This window comes from Medicago sativa, chromosome 4, assembly GCF_051527215.1.
Source record: "Medicago sativa cultivar Bolivia chromosome 4, Bolivia_mono, whole genome shotgun sequence".
Taxonomy (NCBI): Eukaryota; Viridiplantae; Streptophyta; class Magnoliopsida; order Fabales; family Fabaceae; genus Medicago; species Medicago sativa.
In genome coordinates this window covers 32,147,274-32,153,273 of record NC_140752.1, presented here as the reverse complement: position 1 = coordinate 32,153,273, position 6,000 = coordinate 32,147,274, and positions in this window count along the sequence as shown.

Sequence of the window (6,000 nt, the reverse complement as noted above, 5' to 3'; positions counted from 1 at the left end):
CTCACTATATATCTATTGAATAAAAAAATAACAAAGGAGAAATAAATAAATTACTTGTGGAACAAGCTAACCAAGAACAAAAGTGGCGCAAAAGTCAAAAAATTGGACTGCACAGTAGCGTGACTTAAGCCACGCATCCATTTAACTCTGGCGTGACTTAAGTCATGCAGCCGTTAACACTTGCACAAGTTAATTTGCATGCCAAGCTCTACTGCCTACGAAAAAACAGACGAACCAAGCACAAAAACCAACAAAATAAGATGAGTTTCGATGATACAATACTTGATGTTTGATGCTTGATGAACGTAGAAACTTGCTTCCTGACGATTTTCAATGATTTGGGATGAGGATTTTGACCTAACAATTCGCAGTTTTTGGGTTTTAGAAGGTGGAGGGAAAGAAAATGGTGCTTGGAGTATGGACTGATGGGTTTTGTACATAAACAGTAACCCTACGTGACTTAACTCACACAACGTGAGTTAAGTATGAAGGTGAGAAAAACACAAGAAGGGGGGTTGAATTGTGTTTTGAAAAATTCTTCGTTTCTCCTAAATACTGAACACACTGATAAGAAGCTAAGTGAGACAGCTTCTGAAGTGATAATCAGAATCTAAATGCAGCGGAATAAAACAGAGAGAGAGAGAAGAAGAATGACACAAAGCAATTATACTGGTTCCTTCCACAATCCGGAAGTAGTCCAGTCCCCCTTGCACTTCCAAGGAGATTTCACTAAGAGTAATATCTGATTACAATTGCTCAAGCACACAAGCAAGAGACTTCCTTTGCTCAAGCACACAAGCTAGAGACTTCCTTTGCTCAAGAAAACAATCAAGAGACTTCCTGCTCAAGCACAACTGCAAGAGACTTCCTAACTAAACAAAATTACACAGAAAATTGTTTAAGGTTGAACACTTGATATACAATCAGAGGTGCTCACAATACAAATTAGATACAGACTCAATGGACTTAAGAATTTCTAAGAAATGACTTTGAGACACAGAAATTCTAAGTGAATGCAGAACAATTTCAGCAGAGGTTTGGCACTTGTAAAAATATTGAGAGTCTGTCGTTCAGCATTTCCAAATCTCTAGGTCTTCACTCCTTTATATAGAGGTGTGAAAGAGACGTTGTGAAATTGCCAGCACACCAAAGAGTCGTTGTTGAAGCTTGATCTTTCACCTTTGATCTTTTGCCTGATTTGGTTGTTGTCCTATGAAAAACTAATTTGAAATCCATTCCTTATCCAAAGGAACATCTATGCAGGCGAAGCCATATTCTGGAGCTGTTTTCTTGTCTTGTAGCGTGGACACAAAACAGAGTAGTGGAGAACGTGGTTGTACAATTCGTACAAATGTCAACACTTTTGTCCAAATTTGCAAGCACATGCCTTCAAACACCTTTGAAATGACCGTTGCAAAATTCCACTAATCCTTTGTTGTGTTTTCGAATCCAATAGACAGCTTTTGCAGTGATAATTATTCAATTCTTGAATCTTTGAAAATCCAGTTGATATTCAGCTTCTGGTGAAATGGCTTCTGATGAGGCAGCTTCTGCAGCTTCTGATGATATGACTTCTGGACCTCTTGTCTTCAGGAGCACTATTCTTACTTCAGAAGCGACTTAACTTTAGGAGCGCTTTTTCTCTTCAGTAGCAAGTTGCCTTCAGGAGCGTCCAAGCTTCAAATTTTGTTGTTTCCTTTGCTCTTTATTTGCTCATTCAGAACCAATGATGATGTAACTTTTTAATTATGGTCCTGTACACTTGAACAAATATTAGCTAGTCCAATTTACAATTTTTAATACCTTGTTATCATCAAAACTCTTTAAGGTTCATTGTTAAACACATTTTGTTCCAACAATCTCCCCCTTTTTGATGATGACAAACAAAAGTATTTAAAAATTGATCAATTGTTGTTAATCTAATTAACAAGTTGACTTTGGGGTTCTGAGGTTTGTAAGCTCATAATCTGAGGTTTGTAAGCTCAAACTCCCCCTGAGTCTGATAGTCTTTAAGGTGAGGTTTGTAAGCTCCCCCTAAGTTCTATCCAGGTTAATTAAATTCATTTTTCGCACAATATAATTATCAGAGCTTAAAAAATTGAATCATTGAAAGAATTAACTTATAGATAAGAAGAATGGTTCAATTAATTTTACTTGAATTTTGATACTCCTTCTTTCGTTCATAGCTTATACCAATAAGGTAAAAAAAATGATAGAAGTTTTTCAAAAAATTTCAAATACCATTAATGGGGCTCAGAGCCTTTAAATACTTGTCACATATACTCCCCCTTTTGTCATTATCAAAAAAAAATTGAAATAAAAGTAAATAAGCATAAGAGACAAAAAGATGTGAGAAAAACTCAAACATGAAGAGAGTATAATAAATAACTAAACTATCCAGTCAATCAGAATCAGAATCAGTTAAGCATTCAGAACCATTAAGCATTCAGAAGCAATAATCATTAAAGCAAGACAGTTTCAGAAGCAGATACTAAGAACTTAAAACAAACAAATAACAAACAAAGAAAACACTAAGGTGTGCAACTAAGGATTGGTTTGTTGTTGTTTCTTCTTCTTCTCCATTTCTTCAATTTTCTTCTGCAACTGTTCATCAAGAAATTGTTGCCTCTGGAGAAGAGCCTGTTCCCTTTCTCTAGCCTCTTGCTGCTGCTTTGCCATCTGTTGCCTTAGAAGCTTAAACATCCTTGCGTCTCTGGTCAAGTAGTCCATTTCTGAGAAGAATGGCTTGTTTGCCAGGAGCAGTGTAGGACTTCTGACTCTGAGACTTTTCTTCAGATGCTCCATTAACTTTCTGACAGAAGCGTCCTTGCTTCTGATGCACTTAGCCTTTATATCTTCAATAAACTTAGCAGCTCGATTCTGAAGTGATACCCAGAAGTCTTCATATGCGTTGGTGAGATCAATTGTCCTCCTTTGATCCACCAGATTATGCATTTGAGAGAGAATAGTGAGTAGCTCAGCATTAATATATCCAGATTCCAGGGTGTTTGGGGGTGGTTGTTCAAGAATTTCAAGATCAGAATCACTAAGTTCAAGGTCTTGAACAGGGCTAGAAACTGGAATGGTTAAGTGTTGAGTTGGGTTTGAGATTGATGGCTGGTCAGAAGCAATGTGTGCGGTAGAGGTTAAGTCTTGGACATTGACTTGAGAGTTGTCAATATCCATGGGAGTTGGTTCTGGGGAGTGTTCAGGTGAATGTTGAAAGTCAGTTTCAGTTTCAGTTGGTGATTGTTGTGGTGAAGTTGTTGTTTGATTGTTGAGTTGGGGGTCAATGGTCACTATTGGTGATTGTGGGGGTGTTGTGGGTTTATGTGGTTCAGGTGTTTGTTGATGGAGGCTTTCTGAAACAACATTTTCAGAAGCAGCTGCTTCTGGAGTTGTCTCAGAGGCTTTTTCTGAGTTTGACTCAACATTTTCTGGTAAAATCATGTTGAGAGGTGAAATATTGAGAGGTTGAGGGTTAAGGCGAAAGATAGTATCAATGACTCTTTCTCTCTGCTCAGCCATTTCAGCCAGCTTCTCATTGATTATATGACCAACTGGTTCATAAGTAGTTGACTGAGAGGGCTTTTTGTTGGTTTTGGATGATGTTGACTGGCTTTTGACTGGTTTTTGAAAAAGTTGGGCTAAGGGTATATCATCATCAGAATCATCAGAATCCGATGATGATGAAGATGCGGAATCTGATGATATATTAATTACCTTTTCTGGTTCAGGATCAGAATCCTCTTTAGTAGACTCATTGGTCATCAGCATCAGTTGCTTGGCTTCTGAAACTACATACTCTTGTAGCTCAGCAGCAATTTCCAAGACTTTTTCAGCTTCTGCCTTCTTCCCTTGTAAGTCCTTTAACTCCAAATCAGAAGCAGCTTGAGCTGTCATGGTGACATGAGGAAAATCCTTGGTCCTCCTCAAGGCTGGCTTCCTTTTCCTCTTTGGTATAGCTGGTTGTACAGGAGTAATACCAGAACTTAGGACTACACAAGAGTTGATGTCTTCAGCTACCTCTTCAATTGATGGCATTGCAGAACCACCAATCTTAAGCTTGTCAGAAGCAGGTCTTGCCTTCTTAGCAGATTCTTCAACCTTCAGATACTCTTCTTTGGTCATTTTCCTCTTAGCTCTTCTGCCTTTTGCCAGAGGCACAATACCACCATACATTTCCTCAGGTACCTCATCCAACCTGATGACCTCTTTGGTTGCCTAATAGTGTTCCTTGATGTACCTCATTTGTACTTCAATAGGATCCTGTTTGCAGATGGGTGGAAAATCCCTTATAAGATCAGACAAGACATGAGATACACTTAGATCAGTTCTAAGTTTGGTAACCTTGTTGATCAGCTTCATATTATTGAGAGTTTGAGCATTTATGAATGCTGCAGTCTTTGTATCCAACATCTGATCTGTGTAGCCTTGAGCTCTGCTTAAACTGTCCAAGACACCTCCTTGATAGAATATCTCTGATAAGAGTCTTCCATAAGGAACCTAGGGCCTTGGTTTATCCTGCAGCTGACTCTGTTTCAGCCACTCTACCAAGTACTTGAACATGTATTTGGGCACGTTTAACTTTTCCTTCTTGATGAAGTGCTGGAGAAAGACCTTCTGAGCCAAATTTGGTTTCTCATTATCACCACATGGAAACAAATCCTCATTCTGAATCTTCAGAATCATCTTAGTTTCCATGTTTAATTCAGCATATTTCTTCTCCTTCTCAGAATTGTATATAACCAAGTTAGCTCTTTCTTTCCAAATGCGTTTTTCAGCAGCACTTGAAAGATCAATTCCAGAGTAATATCCAGACGCTTCAACCTTAAGAACAGCTTCTATCTGCCATTGAGTAATTCTTACTAGAATACCGCAGATACTTGATCTGATTTCATCTTCAACAAACAGCGCAAGACCCATTTCTTCTCTTGTCTTCCCTTCTAATTCAGGATACATCAACACCATTTGACTTTCCTCAGCTAGGGATGCCGCTCTGTTGTAAAATTTTGCTCTTACCCAGAAGTGTCTAACCAGAGCTTCATATGTTGGACCATTCAACATTTTGAAGTAATGCATGAGTCCTTGCTCTTCATAGTAGCTTCTGATCCAACACTTATGAAAAGCTAGAGAATGAAAATCCACTGGATTCTCTATCTGAACTTGTAAATCCCATTCTTCCAATTTCATGCTTCTTCCTCTGTAGTCATATTCAGGGACCATCAGTGTAGTAGATACTGAACCTTCTCGTTGCGAACTTGATGATGCCATTTGATGATGATTGAAGAAGATTTGAAAAAGATGAAGATTTTAGGGTTCTAGGGTTGAGAGAATGCGCTTACTTCGCAAGAGGTTTGAAAGCAAATATGTTTGTTGTGAGTGAGTAGTGTGTGAATTGACAAAGTGTTAAAAGTAAAACGATTGCAATTCAAAAGAGACAAACAAACATAACATTAATGACAAAATTGGGGGCGCGTGAAAAGTACTTTCAAAGCTATTAAATCATCATTGCCCTTTTAGTTATACACCAACACATACAGGCCACGTCAGAAGTTCATAGAGTAACTACCAAGTTAGTGGGCCAGAAGTTACTTTAAAAAGTAACTCCCAACGTTTCCACTAATTCAACTATTCAGAAGCAAAAAATCCAGCTTCTGGACTTCAGATGCTGACGTCATCATCAGAAGCGAGTTTTCCTCAGAACCTCAATAAAGAGTTTCTGATGGACTACTGCTTCTGAACTAACTTCAGAACCTAAAATCCTATTCAGGAGCAAGCAAGCATTTAATCAGATACAAAGTGCATGTTCAAATTTTTCTTTATAAAATCAAATCTTTCAACAGTTAAAGGCTTAGTAAATATATCAGCCCATTGATTTTCAGTATCAATGAATTGTATATCTAAAATTCCTTTTTGAACATAATCTCTGATAAAATGGTGTTTGATTTCAATGTGCTTAGCTCTTGAATGCAAAATTGGATTTTTAGACAAACAAAT